We start from the raw sequence: 19,267 nt of genomic DNA on the forward strand, positions 1-19,267 counted from the left end.
ACCTACTGTTAACCGTGGTCTGAAAATATTAAATGGAAAATTCTAGAAGTAAACATATCATTAGTTTAAATTGCTTCTTGTTCTCAGTAACACGATGAAATCTTGAGCTATCCTCTGTCCTTCCCAGGATGTGAATCATCCCTTTGCTTAATAACTCTATACTGCATATGGCTTAATTAATAGTGTGGGAAATATATTCACTGATAATTTATAAATCTTTACAAATAAATATATTTCCAGCATCATTATCTGAATAGAAAATAAAAAAGACAAATGACTATACTTCATCACAGCATTGTACCTCATGGTGATCAGATTTTATCATGCAGGGTCTGGCACAAGTAATACCTTGCTTGAATGTGGTTGGTAGGGTAATAATATGGATGGAATAATTTTTAGTTTTAATTTAAACATTTCACCTAAAATGTCACAAGATGTGTTTCAGTGTGATATTGTTGTGTTATAGAATTACATGTTTATGATTTTGTAGTAAAAAGGGGCATTATTTGTGCTGGGCCTAGTATGATTCAAAGATTGAAGGTTCTGAAACTGAGTGATCAAATATGAATTTCATAATCTATTGCTGAGGCAGTTACAAGCCTTCTCACATGAAAGAGGTATGGAGTCAGAAATCACTTTTTACTGAGTACCACCTTGTTAGTCTTTGCAAATAATATGCAAATATGTCTTAGAACTGGCCCCCTATAAAATGGTTAATTGGTTATATATAAATTATTTAAAATTCTGGTTCAACAAGTAATTCCTTTGAAAACATCAGAAATACAAAGTTTGCATGCCGTTATTGTAAACTCAAATTTCCATGGTCCCTTACAGTTCACAATGGATTATCTGATTATATAATCATACAAATCTAGTTATTTATAGTTTTGTGACTACTAAATATCATAACATAATTTCTGTCTTTGTTTTGTACTTTATCTGTTTTGTAGCAAAGACAAATATCCATTCAAAGAAATTTAGTCAGTAATCATATTAATGTCTTTATATTAATCTAAATATTTTTGTTTCCATAAAGCCATTAAAAAAATCTCATAACTTGTAGCTATCCTATATATACTGTTTAAGCAATAACTTTTTTTTTTAGAGAACAGAATCAAGAAGGAGATCTATAATATATCAGGTGATTCTTACTAACCCCTTGGAGAGTCTGACTGATTTGGAAAAAATCTTTCTACCACAAATCCCAAAGAACAGGTTACCTTGACAACAGACAATTTAAAATAACATATCAGCTATTCTTAAATCCTCATAACTTTTATAACAATGTAATAGTAGTGGTTTGGGAAATATAAATACTGTATTAGATAATATTTTAAGAAACTTGAAAACTTTCTCATTGCTCTTTGTCTCATTAATTTCAATTGATAGCATTTCTGGTTTGTCAAAAATATGTATTTATTCAAAAAGTTAGCAGAGGTTAATAATACTCATTGGAGCCTGTGCAGCATGCTGATTTCTCTAGAGAATTCCCACTGCAACTAATGATTTTTTTTGTGTTAGTGGCAGACCTACATACATAATTATGTTCCTTTAACTGATGAAGTATCTGAACCTCAGATAAGTGTCTTTGGCAGGATTTTCCTATGAACAGGGGGGAAACCTGGAACAAAATATTCATATTATCTTAACAGATAAATATTTTAAAAAGTTTTTGTAGATATCTGGAAGAAGAGTCATATGCTAACTCTATTCTTAATTTTTTGAGGAACATCATACTGTTTTCCATAGTGGTTTTATCAGTTTATATTAACACCACAGTGATATTCAGAATTTTACTTATACTTTTTTCCACTGACACCTGTAAAAACAATTTGAGATGTTTCACAAAATTAATTGAAATGCAAAATTAAAAAGATAAAAATAAGGAGAGGTCATAAGAAATAAAAGCCACATGGCACATAGAGATTTTTATGATCTGGTCGGTGAGTACTGAAACCTTGTATATTAGATTCTGTTCCACTTATACTGAAATATGTCTCATTCTCTAGACATACAAGCTCTATTTTCTCTCACATCTAACATTTGGCAAAAGCTCTTCCAGCTCTCTAATACGTACTTTTCTACTTTTAAGACTTCTAAATTGCTATCAATCTGTGAAACTCACTTTACATGTCATTCAATCTAGAAATTTGTTATTGTCCTCCTCAATTTGAGATTATTTCCTTTCTTCTGTGTTCTTATAGCAGCTTGAACATATCTTGATTTTAATGCCAAGCAAGTCATACTCTATTGGAAATCTTGCTAACTTGACAGGCACTCTCACTAATCTTCTAACAATTAGATAGCGAAATTCATCTCTGAAGATGACTTTTCATGGGTTTCCTAGTCTCACCGAGTACATTAGCAAGCCCACAGCTTATTCAGAATGACAGGATGACTGAAAATTTAAAAGAAACTTATACACATTAATGTGTTTATTTGGATACTATCTTTAGCTCCAAATAAATTGAAAGTTAAGTGAAAAGATATTATTTTTTTTGGCTTACTTTTTTCTCCTGAAAACCCTATATTAATCAAAGATTAGATCATTCAATAGGATAAAGTATAACATATTAATACATACTTTGTGAGCATTTTCAAATTATACATTTGGAATTCCATTTGTTTTACTCTTTTAAACTTCACGGAGAATTTTGGATGCCTGAAATTTGTGTGATCAGGTTTACAAAAAAAAAAAAATTAAACAAGGTCATTCAGTTAAATTTGAATTTGAAATAAATAGCAAGTTTTATATAATTGTTTTAAGCTTAATTTTACACCATTTGTGTTGCTGTGTATATTTTTCCTTTTTATTTTATATGTTACTTATTAGTATCTCAAGTGTTTTTATTGTAACAACATGTAATATGTAGTTTGGTCTTGCCATTTTTATTCGATATGATAATCTTTGCCTTTTAAATTGGGTAGTTTATGTAATTTACAATTAATTCAGCTATTAATGTGATTAAGTTCAAGTCTGTCATTTTTTTTCTTACCTAACCTTTATATCTTTTCTTTCTAGTTTTTTTAAATCAATATAGTTGTTTAATAAAATTTTCTTACCTTTTTAACTATAACTTTTATTTTATTATTTCAGTAACCATTTAAGAGTTGACAAAATGAAACACAAACATACATCTTCTATTTAACTCATTATATTTCACTTACACCATTCTTATATAAAACTATCGATTTCTCTTTCACTCTTTAATGTAGACAATGCGTAGGAAGTAAGCATTTAATTCTTACCTTTGATTCACTAGTTGTTTGTTGTTTGAACTTTTACCAGAAAGGCCAAATGAAAGATGTCAAATACTTGCATGCCATAAAGGTTGGTCCAGAGATTCATGTCCTAATGTCAGTTTGTCCAGAAGAGTGCTGCCAACCTTAAAAATCTGAGCATTGTTAATGAGGGAACATAATAGAATAGGAAATGCTAAAGTATAAATCAGAAGTCACATAGACCCCCAAGAGGAGAGAGGTCCAGTAATCAAAGCTGAGCTCTCCCATAAACTACCTTCCACATACTATACACTCTTAGAACAAGTTTCTAAGGTAATTTGTAATTTATCTCACAGATATCTTAGTTCCTTATTTTGTTTTCTATATGGACAAGTTGAGTGAGTTAAAGAATGAAAAAATAAAAATAAAACATTTAAAATACTGTTGCAGGCACAAATAATTAGTAGTATTTCTTATCTAAAATTAGTGAAAAGGTATAACATGATAACATAGCCCTAACTTTGAGTATATAAACATGTTTATTCCTTGATTTCACAATTCAAAATAAAAATTCTTGTGTATAAGTGTTGTTTCGACTTTAACAATTGGTGGAAACTTTTAAGGAGTATATAAATTTTTTTAATTACATTTTGGTATATACCACTTGATTCTTACAAAAGTTGACATGCATACATAATTATATATTTAGTTTTGAGAAATTTGTGATATACTTTTCCTCTGCCTTAAAATAGATGATATATAAATAGATTATATATATATAATTGATTACATATAAAATAAATTATAGTATGATATTGGTATAGTGAGTCTACAGATCGTTCACTTAAAATTTTGCTCATTAGCTTTCAGAGATATTTTTTCCATGTTAAGTTAACACCCTTTCAATCGAAAAAAAAATGGCAGTGAAATTAATAAATAAAAAACCCTCAAGATTTCCATTCATAAACTCTTTTCATGAGCTTTTTCTTAAATATAAAATAGTTCATTTTACCATAACTGGTTTACAGAGAACATATAATGTCTCTAGAAAGTATTGATAAGTTCAGGTTAACTTCAACTGAAACTCGGTTGCTTAAATTAAAAGCTTTTGAGAAATCATTAAAAAGGAGATAAGAGTATTTACACCAATTCTATTTCAACATTTGGAGAAAGACATTAGAAACTACATATTTTTTTTCTAATGTTCAACATATTTATTAAGTCAGGTAGAACAAAATACCCAGAGAGAGAGAAACCAAGAAAAGAATGATTATTAATGCAATTACTGATGAATATTGAGTTATTTAACAATAACAATTTTAAAGTATTTATTTAAGATTCAGAAATGATTAAGATACCTTATGGCTCAGGTGTTGAGCAACAAAAAAAGATATTAGAAGGCAGAGAGGAAGAGCTAGAATTACACGTCACTAAACCCTAGAGTATAGAATGACAATAATTATAAATGAAGAGTAAAGTGTGAATATTTAAAAAGAAATTATATCTGGTTACAAAATCAACAAAGCCTTAATAAAAGAGAATTGTCTGAGGTGGTTCTTAAAAGGTTGCTAAACAGTTTTAATGGATAGAGTTGGACAGGAAGAGGCTTTGGATGGCATGGCTGGCAGAAGCGAAGATGTGCCATTACAGAGCATTTTAGCTGACATTGTGCTAGCTTGGGCTTAGGACATCTAGGAGGGTGTGAACCAAGGCGGATCAGGTATATTGAAATAAACCATGAATTGCTTTAACAGCCAGCATTAAGACACACATTTTTCAATTCAGAAGAGATATGGAGAAAAAGATTCCTTTGTTAACTGGATATGTCTTTGCATTAGGTTTTCTGGAGAGGGCTGCCTATCTGAGGCTGACTTATATTGTGTATTCTCTTTCTATCTACATTGTATAGAGTTAAATTTCAACAATTTATAATAAAATTAACATAAATTTTGGTATAACTTTTTTGGGGAACTTGACATGATCATATAGCAAGTAGGTTACTAAAACTGCTAAATAATGTTTTTCTCACTTTTAATTGATTCACTCTTGACTGCTTCACCTTCTCTGGTGTACTCAAAATATACTTTCACTTCCTTCAATTTGGCTGACTACACTGTCTATTTTAACATGAAGACTGATTTCATCTAACAGATTAATTTTTTATATGTTCCTCCTTTGCTTTTAAATTTTTCAGAATTATCACCAATTGTTTCCCATTTTGTTCCACACTTAAAGTGGTATTTTTATCACTATTCATCAAAGACTCTTTCCCTACCTGCACCCTATTTCTCATGTATCTCGAGTTATGCAATTTGCAACACAACTCTCTTTGTTGGAGAAAAATTATTAATTCAAAGAATGTATAATTGGCATAAATACTTTCATTAAAATTATGTTATATTCTCCTTCCGGTCTTTTTCTCCAGTTATTTCCTGAAACTTTAAATTAGATGTCTGTTTTAACTACTCCTGTCTCATGAAGTTTAATTGAAAACAACCAATGATCATGCAATTAATCACTCAACCAATAGTGATTCTTAGAAACATTCGGTCCAATTTTAATTGTCAACTCTGAATGACATTTTTTGCAAGTTCATTCACTGATTAAATTTAGGGACCCTACACTTTACCTGTTCTTTAAATTAGAAGAAAATTTCCCAGTCTTTAGGTACCCAACATAGTTTTGAAAATATGAATTTTTTCCTGATTGCTGTGACAAATTAAAGGTAAGTGGTGACAAGGAAGCCAAAGGCAGTTGACTCTGCAGAGCTACACAAATATTGCAGTAATGCCTTCCTCTTTCTAAAGGTCTGCTCTTTTGCCTTGTTAGTGGCCCCATGCAACTGTTTATCGGACCAAGAGCAGGTGGTCAAGGCTTTAAAATTAGGTAGAGCTACGTACAAATTTCTTTTTCATCATGTATTAACTAAACAAACCCTTTATTTCTTTGAGTTACAATTAACTTACAAAGATGCTGCTGTGAGGTCAAAAAAATTTGAATGGATTAGTGACTTTCATAAATTCATTTCTCAACCCTCCAATTTTTCATTGAATCTCTAATTGCATTTACAGAATCTATTTGTACAACTCTGCTTCTAACAATGATGAGCATCCTGTAAACCTTACTTGGGATTCCTTCTGTTTCACCTTTTTGTGCCCAAGGTACTTGGCTGCTTAATCAACTGATGCTTATTTATTATTATTACATTATATTCTCAATTTTCTTCCTTAGTTGATTGGAAATATGCAAAAGTATGATTTTTATGCATTTTAACTTTAATAATAAAAACATTAATAATTATTATTTTGATTGAAAATTGAACCTCACGACACATCAGAACTCAACATTAAAGAGTTTTTGCCTCCAAACAAAACAAAGCAAATATGATTGATTTTGTAAAGTACTGAGTAATTTAAACTGCATTACATAATATCTGTTTAAATCATAACCTAAGGAATTGTGGAACATAGTAAAAAATTATTGAACTTGATTGTATTAATCAAAATTGGTAAAATTAAATCTTCAATTTCAAGGATTAGAACCATCAGGCATAGGACAGTGTCAGAGAATAAATTCTGTCTGAATAGTTAGCGAAATCTTCCTGAGAGTCAGTTCACAGAGGTGCATCCTTACAAATAAACGGTATGTTTTCTGTTTTCAAGATTGTAAAAAAATGTTTTATTAAGAGTAAATAAGAAGAACATATTTGACCTTAAAGAATTAAGGAATTTTCTTTAGGTATAGCAAATTAATGTTTTTTAGATTTTCTCCTTTATAAACACTGATTTTTTTGGTACCTGTATATTAACCAAAAGATTACTCTATTTTCTCTCTGTAAAGTTTCTTCATCTACAATGAGTTGGAATAAGTCACCATGTGACCCAAGTCTCTGAATAAATACATGAATTTTCATATTTTAAGTACATCTAATGTTGAAAGCCAAGTGAAAAGAGATAAGAAGATAAATACAGAAACCATGAATAGACTTCGTAATTTCACACAGGAATTGAGCTCCAGATTTAGAGAATGATACTTCTGAAAGGATACTGACAAAATTGCCAGTGCTATCTCCTCATTTTGAAAATCAGAAAACTGGGACTCTCAAAGTATCCCGTAACCTATCAAATTCTATGCATTCAGTAAAAATAAGTAAATAAATAAATAGCATTTGAAATTATGTCACCCGGATTATCCACGGTGCTTTAAAGTCCTGCAACACAAAACAACGCTTCTAACTCAGTAAGCAAAGAGGTTCAATGTATTTTAATTTTGATATAAAATTATTGAAAGGGACTGTGTTTTAAAATCCATAAAGTGATGCCCTTTTAGTATGTTCATTTTACATTCTTTCTTAAGCCTGATGAAGAATTTTTCAGCACTATAGAGGTTCAGTTATTATTAAGCAATCAAACCATATCATTTCTCCTGAAATTACTGTCTTAGAAAAGAATGTGTAAGCCAATGCTGGCCAATGAAATGGAACATAGGTAAGATAAAACAGCTGTGGACTCTTTGTGTTCTCTGAATTGCATGAACATTTATACTATGCTATGACTGTAGCCCTTGATGTTGAAATTTTCTTTTGGAAATATTTTATAATTTTTTGTCAGTTTCTGTGCTGTTTGAATCTACTGCATAAGGCTAGACTGTATTCAGCGTTTCAGTACTATACTCAATGACCACCAACTGAAATAGATATCACACATGTATTAAGTACTGATAGAAAGAATAGAAAGGTATGGGAAGCTTCAAGTTTAACTAAACTGGTATCAGCAATAGTCTAACTTAATGAAAATGTTAAAAAAATGTCCCCAACACTCACATTACCATCTTGGCTTCACCATCCAAGCATATTGTTTTTATTTTCCATTCTGAATTAATAAGCATCTTCATCCATTTCCAAAGTAATCTTTCTCTTCTTTCCTCTTTTATCTTTATGAACATACCAAAATCCTGTCAGAGTTTAGTATGAAAAGTACCAAAAGTAAACATTTCAGTTGTAATTTATTTTTTCTACCACTCACATTTAAATACTTGGATAAGTAGCTCCCATGCATATCATGACAATTTTCACTACTTCACCTTAATATTCATATGTACTTTAAAGCCACTTAATAAAAATATACTTAAGTTTAAACATAAAACAAAATAATAGTGTTATATTTAACATATTTTTTATAAATCAGAGCAAAAAATGAGTTGCATAGTTTCTACAGCTGAGTAATACTTACCAAACATAAGTGTGGTGAAAACTTTTCTATGTTTTGTATTTAACTCTCATGTTCCTCAGTTTAAAACATGCTGCACAACTTCGTCTCTTTTCTTTTTGTTTAATTATAAATGTGCAGAATCTCACAGCTTGTCCCATTGCAATGCCAAATTAATAATTTTGAAAGACGTTAAAACATACAACTATATATAGGCATTTATTAAAAGAGGATAATGTGTCTTCACATCTCATCAAAACATCTTAATCAAAATACTTGTTTCAAATTAGTATGTTTGTTTAGTAAAGTGAAGTTTCTCTTCTATAATTATTTTTACTCTTAGGAATGGCTTACATTGTGTTCTTTTGCAGAGTAAGTATAGTATTCCATTTCAGCATCTGAAAATGCAAAAAAAAAAAATGAATCAATTAGTATGAGCAGGGTAGACTTTATGAATGATTATAAAACAGGATGACCCCAGAGAAGATTAAAGGTAATACTTTATTTTTTTTTTTGCATGTAACTGTCCGGATCTCCCAACACCATTTGTTAAAGAGGCTATTTTTCCTTTATTTTATGCTTCTGCTCCCTTTGTCGAATATTAATTGACCATAGACACATGGGTTTATTTCTGGGCTCTCTATTCTGTTCCATTGATCTATGTGCCTGTTCTTATGCCAGTACCAGACAGTTCTGATTACAGTGGCCTTGTAATGTAATTTGATATCAGATATTGTGATCTTTCCTACTTTGTTCTTTCTCCATATTGCTGGAGCTATTCAGGGTCATTTATGTTTCCATATAAATTTTTGAAATGTTTGTTCTATATCTGAGAAATATGTCGTTGGTATTTTAATAGGGATTGTGCTCAATGTATAAATTGCTTTGGGAAGTATGGAATGCTCAGCATCACTAGCTATCCTGCAGATGCAAATTAAGACTACAATGAGATACCACTTCACACAGTTCAGAATGGCCATCATAACCAAGTCAATAAACAACAAGTGCTAGAGAGGTTGTGGAGAAAAGGGAACCCTAATACACTGTTGATAGGAATGCAGACTAGTGCAGCCACAGTGGAAAACAGTTTGAAATTTCCTTAAAAAACTAAAAATCAGACTGCTTTTTGACCCAGAATTCCACTGCTGGGACTACATAGCACAATTTACAATAGTCAAGTGCTGGAAGCAACCTAAGTGCCCATCGGTGAATGAGTGGATCAAAAAACTATGGTACATTTACACAATGGAATACTACACAGCAGAAAGAAGGCACTCCTACCCTTCATAACAACTTGAATGGGACTGGGCAGCATTATGCTAAGTGAAATAAGCCAGGCAGTGAAAGACAAATACCATATGATCTCACCTATAAGTGGAACCTAATCAACAAAACAAACAAACAAGAAAATATAACCAGAGACAATGAAATAAAAAACAAACTGACAGTAACCAGAGAGAAGGGAGGAGAGGGATAATGGTGGAAAACATAGAAAGGGGTGTCAAGGAACATGTTTAAAAGACAGATGGACAAAGCCAAAAGGGGTAGTTTTGAGGGTGGGAGTTGTGGATGGGTGGAGCAGGGGGAATGATGGAGGGAAAATGGAGACAACTGTACCTGAACAACAATAAAATAAATAAATTAATTAATTAATAAAAATATAATGCTTTAATTGTGTAAATAAATGTTTGGTGTTTTTTTCCTAAAATTTAAAAAACCCATGTGTCTTTTCAGTTTAATTTTAAAATATTGTAAGGTATCTAGGAAGCTGATACAACAAGAAATGGGATTTCAACTTGGTCACTAACTAGCTGTGTGACTGGTTTTGCAGTCACTTATTGTAAAATCCCAAGGTCTCAATTTTATGTTGGGAAAATAAAAGATTTTGGGCATAACGACTTTTGAGTCTCCACTCTTTAATTTTCTCGTATTGCTTTTCTAATCATTAACTATTTCCAATAAAATATTTTTGTAGTCATAGTTTATACACACATACATAGAGATGTGCATGTGTGTACATATGCTTACATAATATCTATATATAAATATATTTTATATTTTAGGTTATGAAAACTCCTATATTATGAGGCTCTGTCCTCAATAGATTTATAAACCCTTTTACTAATTAAGGTTCAAGATTCCTTTGCAGTTCTTTTTTTTTTTTTCTCATTTCCACTAAGGAAATATAATCAGAGTACTGTGTCCAAATGTTACTTCTCAACTCAGTTATTTTTGAGTTGGTTTTATTGCCGATTTGAAAGTTATGTAAGTTACCATCATTCTTATGTTAAATTATGGTCTTTGATTTTTAAATATTTATTATTTTTACTTACATTTGTTTATGTAAACTATATTTTTCTTCTAGTAAGTTGAAGTGCAGTGTCGTTAATTGATAGCGTTGGGGAGTGGCTAGTTTGCTTCCATTGGATCAAGTTTTAGGTCCTGTAATGTTCGTCATGCGCTTCTTTCTCTTTAGTCCACGTTCCCAAGGATGCCTTTTGCTCTCAGGCAAACTTCTTTTTTTGCCAAAATGCTGTAACCTCACAATATTGCTTCCTCTTGTCCCTCACATTTTCAAGCCCATTTTTTTCCCAAAAATACAGCCCAGTGCACCGATTCACTGGATTATAAACCTTTATATATTTCTCATTCATAGTAGGATGTTCTACATCTGGAAAGGTTTTTTTCTCTGTCTGATCACCATTTGGCACACTCCACACTTAGTTCAATATATTTGTTTATTCACTGTACATATATATGTACATATATATAAAATATATATATATTTAATGAATTATTTATTTTTTTTTGCCAAGCATGCCTCTAGGAATTAGGAAAGCTGAAGTGAATAAAATTGATGGACATACCCTCCCCGAGGAAAGATACCTTACATGTTTGATATATATTAGTATAAATGCATACAAAAAGTCTGTAATTAATCAACTAAGTAATAGCCTTTTTCCCACAAAAACCAAGTGGTGAAGGGATTCTTGTTTTGTTTATTGCGTTTGAATGCTTTATAAGCATTCAATTTTCTATCTTATATAGCTAAAAAAGACAGAAAATGGGTAAAACACTGTTTGTCAAAAATATTTTAGATTAATAAAAATACCATTTTTATCCTAACGTATTATTCTAAAACATAGCTTTATGCAGAAGTAGCTTTGTTAAATGTTTTAATTTCATACATTGAGTATATTCTTAGAAAATCATTGTATTATTTATACTCCAGTTTTAGATATTATAATACTAACTTTATAATAAAGATAACTATTTTTTATAAATATATTTTTTATAAATATATATATGTATTTTGAGAGAAGTGTCAATTGCCTTTCAAGATTCTTTTATTAGTGTGGCTAAACTCATTTTACATGTAAGACATATAAGAAACAGAGATTTAAGAAATCTGCTGTGTCTCAAGAAATAGCTTTATATATCTGGGGAGATATAAGTGGAATGAATATAATTGTGTAATGAAATCTAACCGAAATTCGTAATTTATTCAGAGTCAGGAGTAGTAAAAGCACCCGGTGGGTGACTTTGCTCCCCTCCACATTCAGAGGCAACATCCAGAAATGGCACCCTTCACCTGTCCACGGAAGGCAAGGCTGTCTCTAAGCCTCACCGCACACACTTCACATGGTTGCCAGAATGATGCCTCCGAACACTTTTGCCCATGTCACCATTCTGTTGACAAACCTTGTTCCTTCCTGACCTGCACAAACTCCTTCCTCTCTAACTCCCGTACTTGCTTGTGTTTATTCCTGGGAAAGCTTTCCCTCTCGGACTGTGATGTTCTTGCGCCTTTAGATCCCGCTCTAGAGCTTCCATAGTCCCTGAATCCCCACGGCTCCCACAGCTCCTTCCTTCATTCCTAAGCATTCTTCCAATTTCTTGCTCAGGCCTTGTGACAAATTCTATCTTGTTTTTTCACACCGAGATATCACTGACATTTAATATTGTGGAAGTTTGTGTACAATGTGTTGAATCGATGCATGTATATATTGCAATATGATTACCACCATAGCTTTCGCTAACATTGCCATTGCTTCACATATTATCATGTATTTTTGCTGAGAACACTTCAAATTGAATCTCTTAGTAACTTTGAAGTTTATAACACTATGTTGTTGACTACAGTCACTACGCTGTGCATTAGATCTCCAGGACTTACTCATCTTCCTAGTGAAACTTTGTACCTTTTGACATATGTTTTTCTAAAAAGTGGAACTATATTTCAATATTTTTATTTGTTGTCTTTAATCTCTGGTACTTGACACTTTATGATTTCATATAAATAGTAGATAAGAAAGAATAGTTGAGCTCCGGTATAGATTTGGTAATTCTAACAATTACATTGTTCCTGAGCTTTCTAAAGAGTCAAGCAAGAAGAGAATCATATGTCACATCGGATGTCTTTCAAAATATGTGTGGTCAGCGAGCTGCTCTTTTCTGACCTGAAATAAATGCATTTAGCATAGCCACTGCTCAATAAGAGGGTCAGTCTGCCCTAACTATCATTTTACATTAAAGGCATTATGCTAATCTCCTAAAAGTTATCATTTCATAAAATTTCCTAAGAGTTCATCATTCCATAAAAGGAAATCAATAAAATCAATGAATAGAATCTTTATTATAAGTAAAATTGTAAACTAAATGGTTTACATGCTTCAGTTTTTGCTTTCTTAATGCTTGCATGCATTGTCCTTCACAATATGGTTTGTTTATATCAAAAGACTACTTATTTTTAATCCATCACAAAGAAAGCATAAAATATAAGCTGTTGCATTCTATTAAGAATTAGCCATTTAGGTAATACAATACAGTTATTTTTCAACATTGAGTTTGATCCTATTTGTCATTAGCATTCTTTATGGAATTTTTCATTTTTATTTTCCTCAGATAAATAACAGATAATTAATTTTTTCCCAAAAATGTCAGTGATTTTATTTTCTTTGCTTTGAATTGTTATTAAAGATGTCATTTTGAGACATCATTTCATCACATTGCCTGATGTTACCGTATAAGTTAACAGTGTGATATCTGTTTCTAACAAAACTCTGGCTCCCTGCTGGTATATTATCTGGGAACTGTTTTTTCATATTTATCTAAGTTATTCTAAAATGTGATTTCTTTTCTTGTCATTTAGTTGTTTTAAATTCTTGAGCTCTGGGGATTGAATTGAATTTTTTGTTGCTCAAAATTTTTTTTAATTAATTAATTTATTTTTTCAAATACATTTGTCTCTGCCTTCCCCCCACCACTTTAAAAAGATAGTTCAACTATTACAGACCCTGAAGGTAATTATGATAATTAAATGAGTGGAGAGATATACTTCATATTCAATAGCATATTACTGATTCTTTCACTCAATTTTCCTTAAGTATATCAGCATAAACTCATATCTGAATTCAGAGGAATCCTCTTCCTTCAAGATTCAGGTTTTACCTCTCTAATTAGGCACCATTCGGTTTCTGTTGCAATAAAGTGGTAATGAATAGACTTTTTATTTTACTATCAAATCAGATGAAAAAGTATGTTTTATATCCATTCCCCTTTACAAGAAACAAGGTAAGCAAACTGTGGCTCAAAGTATTTAAGTTATTTCTCCATGGTTTATACAGAAAAAAGTGCAGGCAGCTCTGAACTTCTAAGTGCCTCAGAATACTACTAATTGGAACTATGGGAAAATTAAGCCCACACAAACAGGAGAATGGAAGAAAGGACCAATATTTAATTTGGTTAACCTCAGTTTTACATGATCTCCTCTTCACTTTTGAATTGTTTTATTTAATGTTACTAATAACTCTTTTACTGGTTAAACATTATTAAAAACATTATTAAAGACATGTTTGTTTCACTTTCACTTCAATTTTTCTGTTAAGATAAAAAGAATAACTAGATTGGAAAATGGTGCCAATAGTCATAACCCAGTTAGACAAACCTTCCCATTCTATTTTCATATCCATGATTCTATATGTGCATAGATGTAGAAAATGTCTAGAATGAGGCAAGAGATTTTTATAGACCAGAAGAAGCAGAAACAAGGAAGGTATACTGGGTACTTGTTTATTTGCTAAAACAAGGTTACTTTCCTTGTATTGAGCAAAGTACCATCTTCAAGCTGGGTCAGATAACTTGCTAAGAAGCAAGTATTAAATGGTTGACCTAGGCCTTCCTTTTCTCGGGAGCTGGGATTAAAAATTCAGTAAAGTTTTACTTTGTTGGTGTGAAACTTGACATGAATGACTCCTTATTAAGCCAAAATTGTTGTCTTTTTTTTTTTAACACCCTAAAATTAGGATTTGAGATGACTTGAACATTTTTCCCTCATAAGTTGAATTCTTGATGATGATCATAGTGAAGTCTAACCGAAATAACCAAACAAATCCTCTCTTTTTATATTTAATTTTTAATTATTCAATTCAGTTAAATATTTAAGTATTTAATTAGTCTACTATAAAATTTAATCTATAGACTTGATTGGTCTCAGCATCTTAAATTGATTACATTAATTTTATAGTCAGGTAATATCTAATTATATTCTTTCCTTTGCATTTTCCTGAAGAGAATCATTTTTGTATGTCATTTATTTATTTTTAACATTTTAATGATAGTGTCAGTTATTCTGTAACTTGTAAAACATACTTATGCAAATCCAAATAACTTCTTTGTACATTAACTTTTACATCTAGATAATAATATTCAATACTTAGAGTTTGAAACTTTTTTATAACTAATTTATAAAATAATTTATTAACTAATTTGGAATCTGGCAAGAGTGGAGAGTTACTTGGACTCTGGTCCAAAATTTCCAAGTAACAGGGGTAATATAGCAAACCAGATTTTGTTGTTTTTTATTTGTTGGTGGTTTTTGGTTTTTAATACCTTTTAAGATCAGTTTTTAGAGGGGAACTTAGTCATGAATTATGTTGCCAAACAGTTGATGCTATCATTACAGCAAAGTGCAACGTTTCCCTTATAACTTACATAGAATTTCTGGATATTCCAAGAGAGTATGTAAGAGTGCTACAGTTGTTTGCCTTCATTAATAATATAATTTATTGCTGTCTGTCTTTTACTTCCTGATTAGTCATTCAGAGTGGTCAAATCTAATTTAAAAAACTGAGTTTTTGTCTGAAATCCATGCCTCTGCATCACATTTGTACATGACCAATACAAAAAGCACTTGTATTTCATTGTTATGACAACTGAATATAGGAGCTCTGTTATATCTTGTAGAATACATTATTTTCTTTGCAAATTTATTTATAATTTAGCATGAAGTCCTAAGCAACTAAAAAGAGGAAGAAAACCTTACATATTTATTTTGTTGAAAGGGGTGGGAGAGAGAGAGAAAGAATGAGAGAGAGAATGCCTTTCTAATGAGACCAATCTTCAAAAAATGAACAAAAATGAAAACACTCTTGCTTCTAATAATTTAAAAAGCATGCTCTTAAAAAAAAGCAAAGTTATTACATTTGTATATCTTTGCTGTAATATAGGCATACTAAGAGGTTTGGGCCAATTGTTTGGCAAGTGAAATAAGTTAGAGGATGAGTAGATTCATGAATTATTCCATTGATTTAACATTATGATACACTATGTTTGTTCGGACCTTTTGATAAAAGCACTCTGAAATGTCTGTCACTAAACACAAATGCATTTTGCATTAGATCTAATCATCTGGAAATCTAAAATCTTAGATTCAAAGTGCGAAAGAGATAATTTTTAATATTTTCAAAGAATTATGTTTCGTTTGCTACATTTAAGCATTTCTATACCAAAACCCACTAATATCCTATGCTTTAATTAACAAATAGTTACTTACATATATTAAATGAGCTCAAAATTTTAGATTTAATAAAAGACTTTAGTTAAAAAATGCTATTGACTACTTCATTATTAAAGTCATTTTCTCCTTGTTCCCTTGTCTAAATTAAAATAAATAATTTCTTTTTTTAAAAGACTTTACTTATTTTTAAGGGAAGGGAGGGAGAAAGGGAACGAAAGAAGCATCAATCTGTGGTTGCTTTTCCTGAGCCCTGAACTAGGGACGTGGCCTGTAACCAAGACATGTGCCCTGACTGGGAATTGAACCAGTTACCCTTTGGTTCGCAGGCCAGCACTGAATACACTGAGCCACATGAGCTAGGGAAAACTTTTGAATCACTCAGTAAGAATATGAGTTTCCAAAAACTGGAAGTATTTTTCTCTCTTTATTTAGATTTTCCAATAAATTTCAAGAAAACTTCACTATTAGTATCAATAAAAATTAAATCAATAATAATTAGAATATATTAAGAATTTCAGTAATAGATTTTTTCTTCAGTTTTTTTAACTTATCATTGCACATTATTTTTAAGATTCAATTGTCTTCTTCTTATATAGTAGTGTTTTGCTTTTCCTTTTAACGTTTCTGCTTTGATAATGATGTCAAAAAGTCTTAGTGCTAAAGGGGATATTCTCACTTGAACAAAGTGAGGAAGTGTTACAACCTATCTTTAAAAAATTATAAAAAGGAACAGAAACATGGAACAGATGGAACAAATTAGGGCACTAGTCCATATGACAATGTGGTTTATGGATGGTTCTCCCCTCTCTGTTTAGCTAGTTGGTGGGAAAAAATGCAAAGATGTTGAACATGTATCATTGACCTTTACCCAGCTTGGAGCACAGCTGCAGTGATACTCTAATTAGAACCAAAATCGCAAGAGAATTGAGGGCGATGGATGTTCGTATTTTCCTCCCCATTTGTAGTATACTGAATGGTGAAAATTATAGATTATCAATTCAGTTTTGCATATATTATCTTAACTACCCACCACAAGCTTTCAAAGTTGGCATTATCTGCATTTGGCTTGGATGTCTAATTTCTAGTTGCTTTCATGTTTTGAAGTTTTAGAGAATCAATTGATATCTAAATAGAATGGTTTAAGGACCTACAGTTTCAGCCACACCCTCCATTCATTAAAGAAAATATGAGAGAAAATTAGAAAACTAGAGAGTATATATAAAAGTAACTATTTTTAGCCCTAACCATGTAGTTCAGTTAGTTGAGTGCCCCTGGATCCACCAAGTTTACAGGTTAGCTCTCTAGTCAGGGCACAAACAAGGATCAATCAAATTAGTATTCAAATATCTGCATATTGGGCTACTTGTTCCCTGTCAGAGAGGCTGTTGTAACACCCAGGTAAAGGTAGAAACTCAGGTGTAATGAACAAATGAGGATCATCTTTTTATCTGGGTGTATCATAGGTTATCAATCATAAAAGAGAAAATAAATCTGTGTCAAAAATGTATGTATATAATTAATCTATGTTAACATTATTATATCATCTGGTAAACACAAACATTTTTAATGAAAAATATTCCTCTCTTAAAAAGTCAGTTCTTTTAAATTGAACATGCTAGACATGACTTCTTTTATAGCTCATTATTTTCTTTTATTTCTGTATATTAATTATTCTTTCATTTATTTATATTTAAAATATCCTCAATTCCCTCCAAAGACTCAAACTTTTAAGAAAAACAGAACCTTTATAATATGAGGAGTGCATTAGCTCCATTGCTGACATGCTGTAGTTCTATTTGAAGGTTTGCAAAGATAACATGAATACAAAATCCTGAAGGATATTATGAAACCGTAGGTTCTAACATGTTAACCAATGTTTCTTTCTTGGTTGCGTACTAGAAGAGCTTGGTCTTACTAGTCTTTTCAAACAATAACCAGCGTAAAATAACTCCTTTTATTTGATATTTTAAGAAATTAAATTATCATGTAAGGTATTCCTGAGGAGACTGTCCTGTTTTCTTTTGTCAGAATTTCCTTTTTCCATGACCTTTGAAAACATTTTGCTTTTAGACATATCTTCTCTGAAACTGGTTCTTAGAAAATAAATGAAAAATTCACCTGAAAGCGATCATCTAATAAGAAATGCTTTTCAATGTCAAATTGTAATTAAAGTGCATTAAATTGTGCTAGGATTTTAGCTTTATTTTTTTCTCATGGCTTTTTTTTTTCTTTTTAAAATTAAATTGTAAAGAAAACTCTCACAGGGGTTTTAGTGGATTAAAAGAAAGTATTGTGTTCATTGCTTTCTAATATAGGTGTTGGTTTATGGTTTTAGAGAAAAAGAAATAGGATTTTTTCTTTTCCTTTCTGTATACTATAGTTATTTATGTGATGCTTTATCTTCCCTATAAACAAACATGTAATCTGAGGTTAGGTGACATGTCTGTTTTATTTGCACAATTTCTCAAAGTTAATGAAATGGTGCATTTCTACTCTAAAATACTCAATAAATGTTTATTGGTGAATATAGCATGTTGCATTTGTTATAAGCTTTATTGGTAAACAGATGGTCATAAATTTATCATTTATGTTGATTATGCAAAAAACCTTGTGAGGCTGACATCTTTATTCCCATTTTATTGATGAATAGCAAAGACTTTCAACAGTTAATATGCTAAACAAAAACATTTCTTTAGTACACAAGTATTGTCTCAAATTATAGAAAACATTTTCATATCTTATCACTTTATATTACATGATTTATAAGAATTTAATATAGACAAGAGTGACATATGCATTTTAAACTAAAATCCCATAGACAAAATGTGTATTTTTATTCATAATTAATAACTACTGTTTATTCATTATTTCATAGTCACAGGGCAAGTGAAGCTAAAGGAGACTTTATCCTGTGACATCAGAATGTACTTAGTAAGTTTTTACTAGTACCACTTCAAAAGAAGTGCCAAAAAAACAACTAGTAGTTGGTGTTCAATAAACTATTGTAGGAAAAATAAAATTAAAATCTTCCCAAAGTTCA

Source organism: Pteronotus mesoamericanus, unplaced genomic scaffold (assembly GCF_021234165.1).
Source record: "Pteronotus mesoamericanus isolate MK-2021 breed Mesoamerican mustached bat unplaced genomic scaffold, CSHL_Meso_final contig_116, whole genome shotgun sequence".
Taxonomy (NCBI): Eukaryota; Metazoa; Chordata; class Mammalia; order Chiroptera; family Mormoopidae; genus Pteronotus; species Pteronotus mesoamericanus.